Genomic DNA, 16,064 nt, shown 5'->3' on the forward strand with positions numbered 1-16,064 from the left:
AAGAGGGACCCAGGAAAGAAGTGGAAGCTCAGTGTGAAGACAATGTCCCCCCTCGTTATGACCTGCTAACTAATAATATGTCCCACCACACCATGTTTCATGAGCAATGGAGTAGGTGTCAAGATCCTTTGGCCCTCTGGACATTGATGAATTACAGTTCCCATCAGCCCCAGTAAGCATGACCAATGGCCAGGGATGATGGGAGATGTAGTTCAGCAGCATTTGGAAGGCAAAAGCTTCCCCATATCCACATTAGAGCAATGTAGCATGGTAAACACATTCACACGCAACCAAGAAAAAAGAGGGAGAAAACTGGGAACTATTCATATTTGAAGTAAAAATGTTAGTGAATTGTTGATAACGAATGGGAATGGATCTTCAGCAATTGGATTAAAAAGCTGACCTTCCACCCACCCCACAATCTGCTCTGGAGCAGATTTTGCTTGGTGGGTTGCAGAGGGGAAGTAGAGGAACTTTCACTTTGTGAGTGGAAGTCATTCATTTTGTGCAATGATTTTGTCGGATCCAGCCCATTTTTCCCCAGAGGAAAAGATTCAAACTTTCTCTGCAGGATTACAGGAAGAAGAAACGTACACCCGTACACACCCAGAATATTTGAATAGTGTACTAATACTCTTAAACATCATTTCTCGGTCAGAAAATGTCCTGTGCGAACGTGGCCAAATGGCTGTTGCTCAACAAGACCAGTTTCTTGGAAGTGCTGTGTGAAAAATACCCACCCAGCTCCATCACTGTACTTGCAGATACTCTTCAGAGTGCGAGTCAGAAGTAACTTCCATTAACAAGTTCATTTCAAAAGCCGATGGTAGAAGGAAAGGAAATGCTTTCCCAAAGAAGCATCTAGAGGTTAAGAGTGATGCCCTAACCTACTGTAATGGTTCTAGGGTTTGCTTGTGCGTAAGTTGCCTTTACTCATGGCTAGCTTGCATGGTTGAACCCTTTCTGACAGGGCAGCCTCTATCTAGTGGCTGCCTCAGTCGCTGGCAGAATCCGTCAGTGGGCGTTTCTTAAACCGCTTCCAACATAAAAGCTGCTTGACGCCCAATCTCCTCCCCCGTTGCCTGCGCGAAAGCTTTTTGCACAAGGTGGGTGTGGGCAAAGGAGCACTTGTCCCCTCTCCGCTTGTCTCCTGCGAAGAGTCCTGGAGCCACCCCTCCGCTTCCTCTATCTCCTCCCCTTCTCCACTGGTGTTGCGCTGATTTCCTTCCCCCGCAGATGGGCTATCCCTCCTCCTACTAGGACCCTCTCCACCATCATCTGGGAGCCCTCTCACCTCCTCCTGCTCCGATGGCAGATCCCTGACACCTACATATCGATAAATCATGTTAACCAGAACAAGGCTGTACCAAGTGCTCATTGGAACAGGACTGTACCACACACTGTTTCCTCTTTATTTTTCTTTCCATCATTTTTTGTGGTGTGTGTGGCCTAACTCAGACTCACGGGATACTACAATCATACACTGTGTGAAGAAGTAGTGTTTGGTCAAGGCTTGGCAATCAATTTCATTAGCTGACTGCGAGTTGTGTGTTTGAGAGAGATTGAGAGATAGAGGGAGAGACAGCTGCTCTCGCCATAGCATTCATAATTTTAACAGTCGAGGGGGAAAGCAGCTCAGAGCTCCCAATTTCAGCCTGTGTTGCCTTCCCAGAGGGCCTTCTAAGGGCACTTGCCCAACCCCTCCCAACTAAAATAAACTTTCCTGGGATTACTTCACTTATTCTTGTCAAGGATCCTTTCTCCCCTTAGGTTACAGAGGCTGAGTGGATGATCAATTCATTGGCGGCCTGCGCTGTAATTTAACTTGCTGTGTCTGACAGGGATATGGCGGAACTGCTAAACAGAGGCTTTATTTGTAATCTTCTTATCATCTTATCCTAGAGTGGCTTGGAGAGTAGGAGAAGCTCTGCCCAGCCGTGTCTTTAAGTTGAGGGTTGATGTCAAGGGGGAGCAATCGCCTTACAACAAATCTGATCCATGACTTGCCAAACAGCACAGTCGAACTCAGAAGGAAGTCCTGGTGAGCTCAATGGGATAGACTCCCAAGTAAGTGAGCATAGGATTGTGGGATACAATGCACGCACCTTAGCCTGTGAGCATGGTTCAGTTGCATTTTGCTGATTTTAGGATCCTCAGGTATTGACTGATGGCCACTCTGACTAGCAGAGTGGAAAGCAGAAAGGCCAGCAGGAGTTAGCCAGAGCCAAGAATAGATGGAGCCAATTAATGCCTCATCCACACCATGCATTTAAAGCACTACGATACCACTTTAAGCAGACATGGCTTCCCCCAACAATTCTGGGAGCTGTAGTTTGTAAAGGGTCCTGAGAAATGTTAGGAGGCCCCTATTCCCCTCATAGAGCTAGAGTTTCAGAGTGGTTTCACAGCCCACCCCTCTTTCCAGGGAACACTGGGAGTTGTAGCTTTATACACATTTTTTTGCAAGTATTTTTGACTAATATATGAAAATTTTGTATGTTATTTTCACACACACACACACACACACACACACATGCATTTTATGTACATTTCCCCCCAATATACATGATTTTGTGCAGAAATTTTTGTCTGGAGGACTGAATGGAAAAATTGAAGGACGTTTTGTGGAAAGTACTTACTTCGCCAAACCTTTATTTGGCATTACAAATATAGGCCATCATAAAACATCCATATATATTTTTTAAAAAATATATACAAATAAACAGCCATGTAAAACATGTATGTAATAACAAGGATTTTCATTGGAATTTCTTCCTGCTAAATAGTGCCATTCACTATTCTATAAGATATGATTGACAAAAACTCAGCCACCCTTGCAGTTACTTCCGGGTTAATGTCAGACAGATAGAATCTGATATTTTCATTGTGCTGTGATGTTAGACTACCCAGAAAAGGGGATAGCATGCATTTCCTTAGCTGGTTGTACAATGGACAGTAGAAAATAATATGTTCTATGGTGTCTGGCACATTCAAAGAACATCCGCTATGTCTATCATTTCTGGGGATGTTTGAATATCTGCCTTTGACAAAAACTGAGGAAAAGTGGATTAAGTTGGTTCACATTAAAATGTGAATTGAAATGAATTCCCTCCTACCCCTGTCTCCAGGTCTAGTTATGGGTGTAGCCTGATCGTTCCCCAACATACTATGCCAAGGGCCAATGAGAGAAATCAGAGAAGAGGCTTGCAAAGAAGGAAGCAAGCAAAGTGGGATGCTTATTCTTATTTTTAGGTTTATTCTCCGAGCTAAGAAACAGTGATGACAAGCCACGAGAAACAAAACATCTTCGTGGCTCCCTTAAAGTTTTCCCTTGTAGTTGCACTGTAAAGTTGATAATCCTGTAGGAACGCATGGAATTAATTAATACTGTGTTTAAAAGGGCTATTAAGAGGAACTTCCAACTCCTTTACTGTCTGAAGGCTATTTCTCACAGTTGTTATTTATTAGGCTCCAGTTGTAAAATGGTCTGTAAGAATTACAGTTGGGTGAGCTGATTAGCAGTTGGCTTGGTGGGTGTTCAAGCTCTGGCAGATCCAGATCAAAAAGGTGTGGCTAGAGTGCTGGAAGACAATCCGAGTGCATGGAAAATAAAGACGTACAGGACAGTTTCATTCCCACCCACTTCATATTTATGGAATAGGGATGTAGAAAGAAATATATTTAAAAGCAATGTACTTCACGTCAAAGGAAAGTACTTATATGCATCAATGGCCATGTTACACTTAACATTCATAATAAACACTCGGGCCATTTGACGGGTCTCCATTATTTTGATACGACCCTAAAATTTGCTTTCTTGGTTAATTTTGGCATTACTTACCATGCCATGGTTAGCTGACCACCATGGAAGTCATGTACCAAAAATGTGGCCGAGGAAAATGATAATGCTAACAGCGGCTGCATTCAGAGGTGGGGTATATTGTATTCATTTTACTGGTTTTAATGCTAGCACTTCTAATTTCTAACATTTCCTTTGACACGGCAGTACCTGTTGCATTATGAAACTGGATTTTTGATCAATATACTGCCATGTCATCCTAAATTTTAAATGATGCGAAAGAACTCTATGCTGGGATGGAACCTCAATTTTTGTCACGTGAGCAGAGGTGGCATGATCATGAAAACCACAGGGAAATTATGGGCAAAAATCCTGTTATTTTCTGAGTTGAAAAGGTTGCAAACATTGTTTCTTTTTCCCTGGAAGCAATGGACATGGAAATAAGTGCTAAGCTTCCAGAAGCGGCTTGTATATCATGTGAAAGGTCACCAAAAACATGAAAATTAGCAGGTAAGGAAGCACTTGGAAGATGGTAAAAGTGTCCTCTGAACTCAACCAGTGGTAGCTACGTCCTCCCCCAAATGGGGCATTATGAGAGCTGTTTGGCCTCTAAGCCAGTCCATTCCCCAGAGTGGGACCTGGTCCAGGTTCTTCTCCTGAACTAGCTTGGAGCTGGCCCAGCTAAAAGAGCAGCTCCAACACCACTTTCTCCTGGCCAGCAAGAGCCCTCGGGATACATCAGAGGACCTGTCGCTCTGCCTCTTCAGACCCTCACAAGCTTCATTTGTGGAAGAATATAAATAGTCATCTGAATAATGATATGCAAAATCCTGATGAGATTATTATTCTTGCCCTGGCCCTTAATTGTTCCACTGGTTTACACTGCTTGGAACTCCACTGCTCCTGAATTATGAATCAACTGGTAAATTTATAAATACTAAAGCTTACACAGGGTCGCAGCCAATGTTATTCCTACTTAAAGTAGGCTCATGGAAATTTCTGGGCATGACTGATTTAGGGTTTCCATTCATTTATTCATTTGCATCTTTGATCTGATGCATTGATTAAAAACTGGGGTGGCTGGTAGAGAAATTGTGTTTAGGGCTAGTGCCGGGATGAAATCTGCCCTCTAGTTTCTCAAAAATTATCTTCCCCTACAGAAAAAAAAGGGCTTCTATTTTTTCAGCCTTATTTTTCAGCACTGGAGAATTTATTTAGAACGTTGGTGGGTGTGGAGTTTTGAACTCAGCTGAATCGTAGTTCTTAGTCTCTAAGATGCCGTAAAACTCCTGGATGGTTTTTGAGGCCAGGCAGTGAGGGTCATGGGTGAAGTGAGGACTGAGAGCCCACTGCATTCAAGCCCAACAGATTTGAGCTTGTGCAACACATGGGGATATGGGAAGCTGTCTTAAGAATGTAAGAATAGTCTGCTAAATCAGCATCCTCTTCTCACATGGACAACCAGTTGCCTGGGAGAAACCTGCAAGGAGGACCCAAGCACAAGACCGCTCTCGCTTCCTGTGGTTTCCAGCAACCTACAGTTTCCAGTCTTATACAGAGTCAAACAACTGGTTCATCCAGCTCAATGCTATCAACACAGCCTAGCAGCACCTCTCTGGGGGTTCAGACACTTGGCATACCCAGTTCTACCTGTAGATGTCTGGAATCAAACCCTGGGACCTTGTGCATGCAAAGCAGATAACCTACCACTGTGCTACAGCTGACCACTCTACCATTGACCAGCATTCCCCAGTGCAGGCCCAGCATTAAGCATTTAACATTTTATACACTGTCTGCTATGCAAGATGACTTTTTAAGCCAGAAAAAGAGGCACACGTGGAGGTTTCTCCTTTTTTTGCAGGGGGATTGCATTTGCCAGGAGTGACACAAAATTTGAATTCCTCAAGGCACAGCTGAAGATATGGTGTGCCTTAAGTTCTAGCCCCTCAGTGCTCGATCCCTGCAATTCATTATACTGAGAAATAAAGCCCACACATTAAATAAGCTACAGCTGCCAGTGGTGGTGGTGGTTGCTGCTAATGAGGAAAAATGGAAAGAACAATATTCTTAATTGGCATGGATTTGGGGGGGGGGGCGGCGGTCAGGGGGGAGGGAGGGAGGGAGGAGGTGTCTGGGTTTTCCAACAGTGCCTCTGGAAGCAGATCCTCGAGTCTAAAGAAGAAACTAATTTGTTGTCACCATTCCACTGCAAGATCTTCCTCCACAAAAATTTCATGCTGAAGTATTTGCCTATAGTTCCACCCACCCACACTGTCTCTCACACATACATATAGCCATAATTATCCAGTTCAACAAAGGAGAAGATGGAGATACGAACAACTTACTTTCCACTGAGTCACACCACTAGCTCATTCAAGCTGGGGCTGTGTACTTTAATGTAGGGGTTCTCAAAATGGCCCATAAACTTCATACAGGTGCTCTGGAGTAGAATGTTTTAATCTTAAAAAAGAAAAAAGAAAAAACCTTTAGCATCTAGCAGAGTACATTCCAATTGCTCAGCAGCAGGAAGAAATATCATTAAGTGGCATGGAAATTCCACATAAAAATGAATCGTATTAGGAGACATTGCTTGCAAAATTGTATATATTTCGTAAAATTACATGTGGAAATGTGTATATTAGGAGAAATGCACTTTAAAATGTGGTTTAATTTTCATGAGGATTTAATTTTCATTATTAGTGAGATGAAGAAATGTCGATAACTGAAGTTACATTGGAAATAAATGAGAAGCTGAGAGAGTCCACAATGGACAGATTAGCCTGTCCCTGCAGTGAAGTACATCCGAAAACATGTACTTAAATCACAGTAAGACTCAGAAATTAAAACATGTAAAATAACTCACATTCGTGTTGTTGCTGGTTGTTGTTTTTTTTTTTTTAAAAAAATATTTTTTCTCCTAGACTTTCTCCCCACCCCAGAGCACTTAGCAGTTAAGAGTCAGCTGCGCATCTGGGAAGTGCATTTATTGGTCCGGGCAGCATAACTGCCATTGGTTAAGGCTTCCTTTATGACACAACCCATGAAAATGTTTCCCACTGGTTTACATACTTGTCTTTGCAATATACTTGTGTTGAATTTGCTTTGACTCCTACACAAAGCAGGAATGTGGCAGGGAAGGTTATAGAGCCAACATGCTTGAAACTTCGTTTACTGGATTGCTCATAAAATGTGGCATTAATCCACAAATATCCCGTCTCTCCCTCCGCAAAAATGAGAAATGCCAATTAAACTGGTAATGATCATCAGGGATTGGTCCATTAGGGAGAATCGAGCTTTGCCCCATCAACCTCTGTCTGCCCTCATCCAGACCTGCCTCCTTACATCCATCCAGTCTTGGGGGTGACACTGAATGCCAGCTTCCTTCTCCTTAATTTCAGTGTTGTCTCTGTTTAACGCAGCATGGATTAGACAGGCCTTGGTGGACGTCTCCACCCAGAAGCCAAGAATGGGGCAGGTGGGCCATAGAGCTACCAGAAGTGGTCTTTGGATGTCCACTTCAGTAGATCAGCATCGTGGGGACACCATAATCCTTGTCACAACTCTGAAGTGGCATGAGGCTAAAATGGACATACACCCAATGCCTGAGCCACAATTCCACCTACATCTTTAATCAATAAAGTTGTGGACGTTTTACAAATCCAGGTCATTGTCTGCTTGACTTTATTTTATCACACCTCACTTTAGTCACTGCCAGCAGAGGGTAGCACTGGGACTGGGACTGCAATAGCTGCTCACCTCTTTCTCAGGAGGGCAGCAGTTGTGGCCCTTTGCCCTTGGTCACTGTCCCTGGCAGCCAGGACCATGTGTCTGCTGACCATTGGGAATTCACCTGGCAGAATCACAGGGTGGGTTTTCCTGCAAGAGAACTAGCTTGAAATGGACCAATCAGTGGCCCTACTTGTTGGGCAGTGCCTTGCCGGCTGGTTAGGCATTGTCTACTACCATGCCTGGTTGGGCAGCAATGTCTAAAAGCCAGATGTGTGTTCCTTCTACAGTGCAATTGGCCGAAGAGCATTCCTCCCTCCCTTATCATTCATTGTTTATTTACTTTTTAGTAAATTGTTTATTTACTTTTTTATTTACTTTTTATCAAGCATTTTCAACCTAATTCACCTTTCAGGTTTCTGCTTTAACTTTTCTTTATTCTCTTGGCTTTATTCTGCTTAACCAGTTTTGACTGTGCCTCCTGACCTTGCCAATGGTTGCCATATTTGGAGCTGGGAAGGAATTTGTCTGTAGACAAATTGGCCAGTCATTGCCAGTAGCAGGTGCTATGACAGAGCTGAGATGCTTATCTGAGCTCCCTCTGGCTGAGTCACTGCCACAATTGGACCTGGGGCAGCAAGACAGTGGTGAGGATAGCACAGTGCAAATGGGCAGGCAAGAGTGTCAGATGGCATCTGCTGGTATGTTTGCACCGCGCTGCCCTCACGCCATGAGTAGAACCACAGGCAAAAGTGGATGGATGCACAGATGTAAATTTTTATCTTTGTATGGTAAGCTAATGTCTACACAATCCTCTGTATCTTCAGTCCAGGCAAGCAAATGAAATCGGAATTGAACATCACATTCCAGCCAAGCAAAAAAGCACATAGCGAGGGTGTGAAAGGGGTTGGAATTTGTGAGAGTTGTGGTCTGAGGTGTGGGTGAGACCAGTGGGCCAGACAAAGAGTCCTGGAGGGCCACATTTGGCCCCTGGGCTTGAGGCTCCCCACCTGTAGTCTACAGCCCTCACCTGCCCTTTTTTACCTGCGTCTACCTGCTTCCACTCCCTAGAATCACCTTAGAAGAATGTCAGTGTATGAATATTTTCAATAAAATCAACCAATAGATGCCTCTTTCACCATCCTGGCTCTCACCCTCCCAAGAATCTTGGGTAATGTAGTTTGACAAGGATGCAGAGAATTCTCAGTTCTGATGTCACCACCAGCTCCTCCTTGTAGGATTTCACTTCCCCAGAGAGGGGAAACATTTGTGAAGCCGGTTTAAGTATGTCATATAGGTACGCCTTAACACTTACTGTGGGTATTCCTCCAAGAGTACTTTTCTGTGAAGGGACCAAAAAGAAAAAGAAAACATTCGGTGAAAATCGGCCCTTCAGGTAAGCTACAGAAAGAAGCAGTCTCTTCCTTCCAGAGCATCCTTGACTGCTCATCAATTGAGGACAAATGAGCGCCTACTTGCCTGCCTTCAGGAAACTGCTGCAGATAGACTTGTTAGAGAGCAGCCTTGCCACCCAGCACAAAAGCAAGCCTGGAGAAGGCCCCACAAAATTAATCTCGTCCGGCATGTAAGGAAATCCTCCACTGACATTTGCCGTTCCTGTCAGGCCTAATAAAGAGATTTTTACCTGTATTTGCCTATTCAACACTTCAGCCTTTCAGCCAATTTTGGAAATTATTTCTGATTTATGGCTTTCTCGCGAATGGGTGTCGTCTTGCCTGTCAATTATCCCTCAAAGCAAATGCTAAGTGAATCCTGGCCGAGTAAAATTAACAAGGGGAGAGAAGAGGAAGTGTGCAGGCTTGTAAAAAAAAAAAAAAAGGAAAAAAGGAGGAGGAGGAGGATAATTCCACTAAGGGTTTAACTTCTGGTGATATTTATGGGAAACAGGGAGAGGTGGAGCAGGGGTAGAAATGAGGGAGAAATTTGGTTTGGTTTTTCCTTTGAATGAGAGCCTACCTAATCTGCATTTCCCAGAACAAATTACAAACCGAAACATAGCTATCTTGTGAAATGTGCACTTCTCCAAATTTTACAATGCAGTTCTACAACTGCAAAAAAAAAAAGAAAAAAAAAGAAGTGTGGAAAAATGTCTATGTTATGAGAAAGTGCTCTTTAACAATGCATATATTAGCAACGATAATGTACAAGAATGTATTATAATGCAGAATGGATGAGGGAAAATAAATGGAGCTCATCCTGGCAAGATGGAGGCATTGTGGGTGAGTGGTTCCTGTGTCTGAGATTGCTTGCGCTGGACGGGGCTGTGTGCTAGTCCCGGGGGAAAGGTTACCGTTGTCGTAGTCAAAGTCCAGTCCTGGGTCACTAGCCTGGAAACAGTTCACAAGGAGCGAGGCGAGGTCCGAAGCAGGAAGCCGGGCGGGGACAGGAACACTGGAAGGTCAGGTCTGGGTCCGGGCAGGAGCAGGAGCAGGAGCAGGTACTCAACGACATTGCTCCCACAACCTGGGACCGGGCTGACTGGCCTTTATCTTCTCTGAGGCCAGGGGCGGTCCCGGCCCCCAGGAGACCCGCCTTAAGGCAAGCACTCCTCCTGGGAGAAACCAGTTCCCTCCGCCTCTCTGCCCTAAGCCTCTGCAGTTCAGGAGAGGCTGGGGAGTTACTGGACCCAGGGGGAGACTCACCTTCCTCTGGCTGGGCCGGGAGAGGCACACTTGTAGGCACTGTGTCCTCAATCACCTCCGGAGCCAGAGTGGAACCACCTGGTGCCTGCTCCTGAGGATCCGGCACAGGTGCAGGCGCTTCAGATCCAAGGCCCCACCCCAGCTCAGCCGGCCCTGGAGGCGGGGACTCTTGTGCAGGCTGGGGTTCCTCCAGTTCAGCCGCTGAATCGGATTCCCAGGCCATCACAGGCTGTAAGTCCCCCTGAAGCAACAGGTATGCAGGCTGCGGGTGCTTCTGGACCCAGATTGGTCACTGGAGGCCCAGGCAACCTCTTGGCCAAAAGTGGCTTTTGCAAGCTGCAGTTGGTGGGACAGTTTCGACCGTTCCTGCACTGGAAGAGCTTGGCCATCTTAGCTCAAGCATTGGTGACTTCATGACTGGATTACTGCAATGCCCTCCATGTGGAGTTTCCCTTGTGTTTGACCCAGAAACTGCAGTCAGCTGAGAATGCTGCAGCACAGTGCAGGCAGACATGAGATCCAGTCAACATATAAAACCTCTGCTCAGAGATCCGCACTGGTTGCTGATTTCTTACTGGGTTCAGTTCAGTATGTTACTATTGCTTTATAAATTCCTTAAGGCTTGTCCAACTTACCCCGTATGTGCCCTCTCAACCACTTTGATCAGTGGACCGGGAACTGTTATAGTGTTGCATAATGCTCACCCCAGGACGCGGGTGGCACTGTGGGTTAAACCATAGAGCCTAGGGCTTGCCAATCAGAAGGTCAGCGGTTCGAATCCCCGCGATAGGGTGAGCTCCTGTTGCTCTGTCCCTGCTCCTGCCAACCTAGCAGTTCGAAAGCACGTCAAAATGCAAGTAGATAAATAGGTACCACTCCGGCAGGAAGGTAAATGGAGTTTCCATGCGCTGCTCTGGTTCACCAGAAGTGGCTTAGTCATGCTGGCCACATGACCTGGAAGCTGTATGCCGGCTCCCTTGGCCAATAAAGAGAGATGAGCGCCGCATCGCCAGAGTTGGTCATGACTGGATCTAATGGTCAGGGGTCCCTTTACCTTTACAATGTTCACCCCATAGTTGTAAGAAATCAGTCTTTCTGCATGGTTCACCTACACTTTGGAACTCCCTCCTGTTGACACCAGGCAGATGTCTTCATTCTACACTTTTCAGTGTTTGTTTAGGGGAATTTATCCAGCCACATAGATGCAGACTTGTTTGAATCTTTTACTGTCTTTCAAATGTTTCAAACTGTTTTTACTGATATTTTTAATAGTTCTTGTAGAGGTTTGATTACAAACAAGTGGTGTATAATTTTTGTGTTTTCAAAAATATTTTATTAGAATAATTTCATTTATAAAAAGACAGAGTGAGAAAAAAGCAAGTGAGAATGAAAAATATATATTGTTACATTACTATACAGATGTGTATATTCTTATTATCCTAAAACTTTTTTTAAAAAAATGTCTCTATTTAGGCAAAGGTGCATTAAAAAAGTGTACATTAAAAGACAAGTGCGCTAAATTGCTGGTTAATTTGCATGCGAACTTTTTAAAAAAGATAAATAAATCCCAAACTGATGCAGAGAACTAAACTTAAAATTGGGGGAAAATTGAAAAACTGAGAGCACCTGAAATGGACAAGTTGCATCTATCCATAGGTATAGAAGAAGCATGCAGCCGACTGATAAAAGCTGTTGGACCCCTTCTCTGCTCCCATCATCCTGTGTAGACCATCACACAAAAATCACAAACCACACCATTACCCAAGGACTCTACAGGCCTTGTTGCCATGCAGCACTGCTTTGGCGATTATGGAAGCTTAAATACCTTGTTCATTATTCTTCCCAATTTGACACAAGAAAGAGCTTTGATCTGTGCTCATTACAGGCACTGTGTACGTTCCTTACCAAACCCCCTACTGCAAAGCAGATGGGGTGAGCGATTCAGGCAAAGAAACAGGTCTACGTTCCCCCTCCCCTCTCCCCAACTTCCCACTGTTCCTGTTCAGGGCTGAAATTGGTATCAGCAGGCTTCTCTAAGCCGGCATATGACCTTAGAAGCATCTCTTGTATGATCTGGGTGGCCATAGACCCAAATGTTTTGGTGCCGTGAGGACCTCTGACCTCTGCGGCTCACTGATGAGAATCAGGGTTTATGTGGAGGTAATCTTAGGATTGTAAGGGGTCCCTTCTGCTAAGACCTGTCGTACCACAGCAGCTAAGACGTTAGTTAAGACTAGTGGCAAGGGAGAAACTCAGTTCAGTTCTCATTTAAAGACAAACCTACCTAATTTGTACATTCCAAAACAATCCACAAAACACAACACAGCCTTCTTTCGAAAGCCAATCTCTGAATTTTTCTTTAGTCTCAGTTTTGCCCTTGAGAACATAGCAGGCAGGAGGATAAAGATTCAGCTTCAACGGTCTCCCCCTGGAATTGGCTCTGGGTCCACCTACCATTGCCCTCCTTGATTTCTGTCCCAATTGGCACTTGTTACTAGGACTGTGCAAAGACCCCCAAATCTGCCCTGTGGCCCTGATCTGTGGACTGATTCACCCTGTGCTGCCCTGGGGGGGGCGGGCAGCACATACCTAAAATCTATTCCCAAACAATTTGGGGGGATGTAGCAAAGGATTTTTAAAAGGTGTTCTGAATCCTATTTTAACATACAGTTGAGGTAAAAGACCTACATTGGCTCCCAGTACATTTCTGAGCACAATTCAAAGTGTTGGCACTGACCTTAAAAGCCCTGAACGGTCTCGGTCCAGTATACCTGAAGGAGCATCTCCACCCCCATCTTTCAGCCCGGACACTGAGATCCAACTCCGAGGGCCTTCTGGCGATTCCCTCCCTGCGAGAAGTGAAGTTACAGAGAACCAGGCAGAGGGCCTTCTCAGTAGGGGCACCTGCCCTGTGGAACGCCCTCCCATCAGATGACAAAGAAATAAATAACTAGCTGATGTTTAAAAGACATCTGAAGGCAGCCCTATTTAAGGAAGTTTTCAATGACTGGTGTTTTCATGTATTTTTAATCTTTAGTTGGAAGCCACCCAGAGTGGCTGGGGAAACCCAGCCGGATGGGCAGGGTATAAATAATAAATAATAAATTTTTATTATTATTGATGTTGAACATAGGTTTCGGGTGGGCAATCTTGAGTGAACCCTCAGTTTGTTTGAACCTAGCTGCCCCTGCTGCCCCTTTGCTAATTAAGAGGATCCACAGGTGGTGTCTTGCTGCAGGCATCCCTAAAGTGTGCCTGTCTTACAGGTTCATTTTCTGACTTACCGGAGATTTAAAATTTACAGCATATTGTATCTTGAAAGAGAATTATATGAAAATGATGTATCGCTGGTATCTAACTCCTACTAAACTAGCAAAAATGTATAGCACTGCTACAGATACATGTTGGAAGTATAAAGAGAAAGAAGGCACATTTTACTACATGTGGTGACGTGCAAAAAAATCTAAAGCATACTGGGAAATGATTTATAATGAGTTGAAAAAAATGTTTAAAATAACTTTCGTTAAAAAAACCAACCAACCAACCAACCAACAACTTTACGCTTTCTTACAAGGAATTTTACGTCCAGAAATACCTAAGGATCAGAAGAGATTATTTATGTATGCTACAATAGCTGCTCGGATGCTACTTGCCCAAAGATGGAAGGAGGACAATTTGCCTACAAAAGAAGAATGGCTGATAAAAATGATGAACTATACAGAATTGGCGAAAATGACTGGGAAAAATCAGATATGAAGCAGAAAATAAATTTAATAAAGAATGGGGAAATTTTTAAAGTTACTTGAAAGGACACTGCAAACAACTGAAAACATTGGCAGGATTTTAAAAACACTTGCAATGAAGCGAGAATTATGATGAAAATTGAGATTTCAGAAAATATGGAGAATATGATAAGATGCAGTTTGAAAAGTATATCTGGGGAAACTGTGGAGGGAAGTTTGAGGATTCTGAGAATCCTATTTGTAAAATGATTATGATTTGTGCATGATGAGAAATGTTAAAAATGAAAATGAATAAAAAAACAAAGGATCATTTTCTGACTTACCATCTCTTATGTGCCATTTGAGCCTCTAGAACCATCACAAATTTATGAGCAGTCCCTACAGTTAAACACAAGTTTCATGTACGTTGATATGCTTCCTGTTTTAACAAACAGAAGGAGTTACATTTATTTTTTCTGGATGAGGAAGAGAAGGGGGGGGAACCACCTCTAGCTCCATCATTCATGGGAGAGGTGGGGGGGGGAGGAATGTGCTCCATATTTATGATCCATCTGCTTTCAACACAAGAAATACGTGCATGACCAAATCTCCATTTGGATTAATAATTTCTAATTCAGGTGCCAATAAAATCCTACAAAAGTGTGGTTTGAATCACCCTTATTCAGCCAGAACACTAATCCAGATCCGTTTGTATCTGAATGTTTATACTTTCTCCATCTGGGATAGGAATTTCTTGTGGCCATTGCATCATTTTTCTGGGGGGTTTTTTAAAAAAAGAAAGAAAAGAAAAGTCTGCTTAGGTGTCAGAAACCATATAATTAAATGGCAAGAGCTCAAGGCTGTGTTTGACCCAACGGTGGAATACCCTCCATTCGACAACCCCCAGGCTATTGAACCACAAATAAATCCCGTTTTAATGAAAGGAACCTTATTTTGTCTACAAAATTTTTCGAAAGCCTGGGACCATAACAAGTGTGAGGAGAACGGCCTGCTCCCATCCTCCTGGCTGCCTGGGTTTGCTTGCAGAACCTCATATAATTATACACAAAACTGCCTATGAACCTTTATCACAGACAGCTGGAGAGAAATGAGCAATAGCTGTGCCATGAAAACCCTTCCAAGAATCACAGGCTCTGGCTTTCTCTGTGCAATTGTTACTGCAATGCAAACGCCTTGGATTTTCCATTCTTTCATGCGCGCACACACAAAAAAGCACTCTTAACATGCTTCTCTGTTGAAATGTTTAGTCCGTGTGCAAAGCGTTAGGCCAAAAGGAGAGAGCAACTCATGGGAGACGGGGAGGTGGATCCCCAGCATTATGGAAAAGCTGTAAAAATAAAAAGTGAAACGAGGAAAATAATTTCCCCATGAAGCTAGCATGGTGTTTTGGTGTCCTGCTGAGGGTTTCATGCTGCGAAATGTGTTCAGATGCTTTGCTATATTTGCGGGATTGTTTTTCAGCTCAGGAGCAAAAAATAGAGAAAATGGCTGTAGCAGAGGGAAAAGGGTTATATCTTCCTCCCTCAACTATACACAATTAATACTATCTCTCTACCCCCTCCCCCCATTTTGCAGTGTTATGTAGTGCTAATAGTAGCAGACTAGTTCCTGGAAGACCGGGGTTCAACTTTCCACTCAGCCATGGAGCTCATTGGTTGACCTTGGGCCAGTATCTACTTCTCAGCCTAAGCTACCTCACAGGGTTCTTGTGGGAATTAAATAAGAGTAAGAGCCAAGCAAGCCATCTCGAGCTACTTGGAGAAAAAGTTGGGAAAATAAATAAATACATAAATAATTGTCATACCTTGGAAGTTGAACAGAATCTGTTCCGGAAGTCCCTTCAACTTCCAAAATGTTTGAAAACCAAATCGCAGCTTCTGATTGGCTACAAGAATCTCCTGCAGCCAATCAGAAGCTGTGGAAGCCCCGTTGGATGTTCGGCTTCCAAAAATAGTTCACAAACCATGTTCAGATGCTTCCAGGTTTGCGACGTTCAGGAGCCAAAACGTTTGGGAGCTAATCTGTTCAAAAACCAAGGTACGGCTCTATTTGTATGGGTGTGGGAATGGGACAGAAGGGATTCAACTGATGTGAAGTTGGAATGGACCAGGAATAGATGGTTCCATCCATCCC

This window comes from Podarcis tiliguerta, assembly GCF_965153285.1.
Source record: "Podarcis tiliguerta genome assembly, chromosome: 14".
Lineage (NCBI taxonomy): Eukaryota > Metazoa > Chordata > Lepidosauria > Squamata > Lacertidae > Podarcis > Podarcis tiliguerta.